A 6029-nucleotide genomic window follows, 5' to 3' on the forward strand; every position below is an offset into this window, starting at 1 on the left:
AGGATCCACAAACAGCCCTTCGTGCAGACAGACTGTGAAAGCAGATGTCTTAGTTAATATTCTGCCGGGCTACTCCTGGGCTCACATTTCCTTCTCTCTCTGTGTGTGTATGCGTGTGTGTTTTTCAAGACTCAATCACCCCTAGATGGGCAAATAACTATGAATCACTCCATCAACCCACAAAGGAACACAGAAGAGGAAATTTGCATGTAATGAATTCACCCTCGACTCTGCGCCAGGCACTGAGCATACTTTCTCCTGTGCAATGCTCAGTTTGCAAGGTGCACCCTCCCCACTGCTACCCCCCATTTACAGACAAGAAAAGGTGGGCTCTGAGAGGTTAAGCTACCTGCACAAGACCACATGGCCAAGCCAGCACCTCACCTGGTCAGTCTGGTAGAAAACGCATGGCCCATCCTCTGCATCATGCTGCTTCTCAAAGGAGAGACAAGGAAAAGGAAAATGAGCAAACACCAAGGGGCCCCAGCTGTATGCACAACGTCTGTGCTGGCCGCCTGACACATTCAGCCCTTACAGCAGTCCTGCACGGTGGCTCCTACCATGCTCGTTTCACAGAAACCGAAGGCTCAGAAAGGTTTAGTTCATTGCTACAAGATCGGCTGGGATCTGAACCCAGGTATGTCTGAATTCAAAGCCTGGGATCTCTCCCCCACACCGTCAACACTCACCGACACAACTCCAGCTGTTTCCTCCCAGCTCTCCACCCCCACCGCTCCCCAACCCGCTCCCCAACCCCCTCCCGAAGCACTGACTCAGGGAGGTAAAACCAGGGACTGGGAGCTAGACCAGTCGTTTGGGCGCAGAGTGGGGTTGGGGGATAAGGGTTGGAATCAGCCTGCTATAGTGAGTACGGATGAATTCAGGCAACAGTAGAATAGCTTTCATGTATGGAGTGGTGCGCATGCACTGGAAGAAGGAGGGGGTTGGGGGAGGGAGAAAACATGCATTTGTTGCCTCTGTTGTTACTGTGCTGCTTAGCTTCAGAGGTCCCATCTGTCAAGTGGGGTCAGCTCAGTGGGTCCTGAAGGCACTCCCCCCTGGAGGTGCACACGTGGAGGTAGAGCTGGCCAGTGCCCCTGGTCCGAAGCCAAAATCATCCAAGCACCAAGTGGCCAAAAGAACTCCACATTAGACTGTACAAACCCATCTTCCACACTCACCTTCCCTACTCCACCCTCCCCTCCTCTTCGTTCTAAAAGATCTGCAAATGTTACATTAAATTTTCTAGTTTGTTTATTTTTGCATACATAAGAAACAAATTGCTTTTTGGTTTGGGATTTGATTTTTTTTTTTCATTTTTTCTTTTTTGGTCAGATAATATTATGTGATTCCTAGTTTTAGCTCCCTACAGCTACATTCATTTAGAGAAACATCTTAGAATAATGAAACATATTTTTAGTAAGTGTTTCAAAAAGACGTCTCCAAGACTTTGCAGGAGGGAAGGGGTCTCAGCCTAGGGCATCACCCATCCATCTATCCATTAATTCCTTCATCACCAGAATTTATTTATTTATTTATTCATTTAACACCTACCAAGTTATCGTCTGTGTTGGTCACTTGGGAAACACAGTCATGAATGAGCCAAAAATAGACACCATCCTTCTCCTTGTGGAATTTAGTGTCTAGCAGAGAAGAAAGAAATTAACCTATTAGTCACATGTAAAATAAAATGTATAATTAAAAACCAGGATAAGGGCTTGGATGGAACAGTACATGATACTTTGAGGGCAAATAACAGAAGGACCTGAAGAAAATGGCGTTTGAGATGAGATCTAAGAAAGGGGGTGGGGTGGGGAGCAGGAACACGACCAGATGTGCATTTTGGAAAGGTCCCTGGATGCAGTACGGGGAGCGGTTTGGGAGTGGGGCCGTAGGAGAAGATGCACGCTCCAGGGCACGTGTGGAGAGCAGGTGGGAGGCTGCTGCGGAACTCCAAGGAGGAAGGCGGTGCTACCTTGGACTAGGGTGGTGGCTACAGGGTGGAGCATAGTGGACAGAGTTCAGAGCCATGCCAGCAATATCACTGACAGACTCGGTGACAGGCACCAAGTCTGACGATTGACTCTTGGTCCAGCTTTGCACCATGGCAGTGTCATAGCCAATGAGGTTTATCGGAGCTGCGATTATTGCTAATTGAAAATTTTTCCCAATACACTGCCTGACACGATGACTTGAAATATAGTTGTCATTGGCAATTTTTGACAGTCTCTATGGAGACTAGCAAAAAAAAGATTGGCCCCGTCTCTACTAAGAAATAGAAAGAAATTATCTGGACAACTAAAAATATATATAAAAATGTAGCCAGGCATGGTGTCACATGCCTGTAGTCCCAGCTACTCAGGAGGCTGAGGCAGGAGGATCGTTTGATCCCAGGAGTTTGAGGCTGCTGTGAGCTAGGCTGACGCCATGGCACTCTAGCCCGGGCAACAGAGCGAGACTCTGTCTCAAAAAAAAAATTAAAAAAAAAAAAAGATTGACTGTTGGCTTTGGGGCTGGGGAACTGGATGGCTGGTGGGACCATTCGCTGCACTTAACCACCCAGCACAGTGCCACGCCATGAGCACACAAAGGCAGTGCTGGTCTCAGACCTTCCGCTGCGTCCATACCAGACAAAGGTTAGGTTCCACAGTCTCTCGTACAAACCCCACTCAAGCCATTAGGTCTGAAGTGAAGGCTAGAATGGTTCCCCTGGCTGTGCTCAGAGCCCTGGCCACAGTGAATCCCACATCCTCTCCATCCCAGAAAATGCCAGGCCCCATTTTAAATTCAATGGTTGAAAAAACAAAACAAAACCAAGTCAGGCGTGGCTGCTGCACCGCTGTGGAGGTGGACCTTCCCTCCCACACGCCCAGATGTCCACAGACCCACAGCCCCGTGTGCAGCCACTGTCTCAGGCCCTCTGGCGGGGCTGTGACCTGGCTCTCAGAGTCCCCTCTGTCCCAGCTTCCAGCAGCTTTGCATGCATGGCCCACAGCCCCCATCTCAGCCGAGCACTTCATGCCTGCCTCTGGTGACTGAATTCGGCTCTCCTGCTTTAAATCCTGTGTGCTGTAAGGTCAAAATTCTGTCCACCTTCTAGCTCCTTCCACCACCCTGCAGGGCATGCTTCCAGGACTAAAATAATCATAAGAGAGCAACTAAGAGCCCTTGGACAGACAGCCTGAGTGCATCCCTTTGGGGTTGTTTTCTTTTGTTTATTTTTTTTTTATTTCATCTTATTGTTATGGGGGATACAGAATTGCAGGTTACATACGTTGCCCATGTACCGCCTTTCCCCCCAAGTCAGAGCTCCAGGCGTGTCCGTTCCCCAGGTAGTGTGCATTGCACCCATCAGGTAGGTATATGTCCCTCCCCCCCACCCCCCTTCTTTTGTTTATTGAGAGAACAGTAAATTTGTGAGAAGGTGATAATTACCCAGATGGCTCAAGATTACCAGAAAGCAGGCATGATATCTGTGATGTCACTACCATAAAGAGTGGTAGATTTTCTCCTGAAGGAACATTTGCCAAGTTCTAAAAAAGCCCAAGCTCGAGTCGCCACTTAACTGTTTGTTTAAGTAAGCGATGTCAGAAAGGTTAGAGCACCCGAGCGTGGCTCCTTTCCCTGTAAAACAGAAAATAACATCCGTCTGACGGGGTCATGATGAGGTCTAAATGGAGTTGTGACAACCACAAGGTGCTGCACACAGTGGCTCTTGTCACTGTCACCAGGTCTACGGGCTCATTTGAAAGCCTCCATCCTACCGTTCACCTTCTCTAGACCTGTTTCCTCTGCCCTCTGTTCAAAGCGGTGCTTTGGTCATCAAAAGGCTTCCCCAAGGGCTTGACGGGCACTGTTGCTTTCCTCTCTCGTTGCGAGGAGAAATAAGTGATGCATTCAGACCCCAGAACTTCATCCCTATGGGCACCCTCCCCCAACCCTATTCATTTATTCATGCAATAAATATCTAGTGAGGGGCAACTTTGTGTTGGGCACTGTTTGGGGGGCTGGGGGTATAGAAGTGAAGAAATAGACAGAGCCCCTTAAGAAGCCCATGGTCACAGGGAAATAGCTAAGGTATCAGACAAGCATCCTATGATAAGACACATACCTTAAGATAAGGCAGGTACTGGCATAAGACATAACGGCACTAGTGAGGAGGAAGAGTTAGCGAGGAGTCCAGGAGCTTCACGGAAAGGGGAAAGCTTGAAGGGGGCAGGGGTCAAATGCAGTCAACCTGCGATCTTCCTGGGGCTCTGAGCAGGTGTTTAGGAGAGGAGGCCTTTCCTGAATCGAAGGGAGCCAAGTGGCAAAATAGAGAGAGAGAATCTCCCACGTCTACCCCTCTTGGGGTGTTTTCCTGAGAGGTCAAAGAATTTTTCATCACAGAGGAATCAAACATTCTTGGATTGGAAAGCGAGACAGGTCACTCATACATGTTCTTTTAAAAGCGTGTTGCAATAATACCAGTGACCTGGTTAAAGGCCTGAGTAGGCTGTCTTCTTTTCTTCTTCCTTCCTTCACTGTCTTTTTACCTGAAATGGACCAATGTGATACATACCCCTGCCACTGATAAACTGGACAGCCACAATCCCCGAGCTGAGCGACTTTGGGGAAAGTAAACATTTTTTTGTTTGTTTGTTTCAGTAATCACATGCACACGATAATCAAGGGACAAAAAAATTAATACTCTTCCAGTTACATTCAAAACTCTATTCCTGGCATTTACTTGAAAATATTAAGTACCTTCAAGGCAAATCATTGAAGTAGCTGAACAATCTCTACTGCAATATGTAATGATGCTTATAAATCCTAAAACCCTTATGGGGCCCTTCGTGGCTGGTGACAGAACAGTTTGATGTTTCTGAAATTGTGAGTGCTTAATTATGTCGAACAAAGTCAGTTATCAATAAAGTGTGCGTCCATGAATTTAATCCGTCTCTTCCTGTCATTCAGGATGACTGGGAATCAGTTTGAATGGAGCTGGTGAGCTTTTTCTGTAAAAAGTCCAGTGAGTAAATATTTTACGTCTTGCTGGCCACGGTGTCTCTGTGGTGACTACTCAGCTCTATCATCATGGGGCAACAACAGCCATAGATTAATCTGTAAGTGAATGAGCAGGTCTATGTTCCAATAAAACTTAATTTAAGGACCCCAAAATTGCAATTTCATATAATTTTCATATGTCATGAAATGCTATTATTCTTTTGATTTGTTTTAACCATTAAAAAATGTAAAAGCCATTCTTAGATCACAGACCACACAGAAACAGGCAGTGGGGCGGACTTAGCCCGTGGGCTGTAGCCGACCCTGATTTTGAACGTTTCGGCTATGTTGGGAGAGTACGAAGAACTTTACTCTGCCTCTCCACAGTCCTTACGCCCGGGCAGCCAAGCAGCACCCTGAAACTCCCGGGGTCTCTGTTTCTTCTCTCTAAAATGAACAAGGAGAGGCCCTTGGCGAGGATTAAATGAAGTGATGTATGTAGAGCAGAAGTTCTGGAAGAATCCAGAACAGTTGAGCTCAGAAGGGATTTGAGTGCTCCACAAATGCCAGCTCTCTTTCTTTCCCCTACTTTCCAGTTGTCTTACTACCAATGTCTTTTGCTTATTTCTCTTTCTTTGTATTTAATCTACGCTTGTAGCAATGGATTAAGTCGTGGAGCAGGAGAGCTGGATTTGCTCCCAACAGGAGGAAACCCACCCCCTCCTTTGTTGACTTCAGTGCTGGATCGGGAGCAGGAGCTAACCCTGTTCCTCTCGGTGTGGGTGGCCTACGCTGCCCCTGGAGGGCTGGGTTTTAGCTGCTACTAAATATCAAGGAGAGACTAGTGAAGCCACAATTAATTCATCGAGCTGGACGCCATCTCCCCGTGAAGGCGTCCCCTTAGAGATGTGGGGTCTCTGAGATTTACAGCAGCAGCAGGTGTCAGTGGCAATGGTATGCATCTCATCTTTCTCAGCAGAGCCTACTTCCCCCCCGCCCCCAGGTGCCCCAGGGTTTACCAATCACAAGCACCACATGTCAGA

The 6029-nt window shown here is 47.4% G+C and overlaps 1 non-coding gene across 1 annotated transcript; it reads left to right on the forward strand.

Moving 5' to 3' along the window:
- Nucleotides 1-2093: 2093 nt before the first annotated feature.
- Nucleotides 2094-2238, forward strand: LOC138392662 (U4 spliceosomal RNA). Its single transcript, XR_011234952.1, has one exon. It is a non-coding gene; the product is annotated as a U4 spliceosomal RNA (small nuclear RNA).
- Nucleotides 2239-6029: the final 3791 nt, after the last annotated feature.

This window comes from Eulemur rufifrons, chromosome 9 (genome assembly GCF_041146395.1).
Source record: "Eulemur rufifrons isolate Redbay chromosome 9, OSU_ERuf_1, whole genome shotgun sequence".
NCBI lineage: Eukaryota > Metazoa > Chordata > Mammalia > Primates > Lemuridae > Eulemur > Eulemur rufifrons.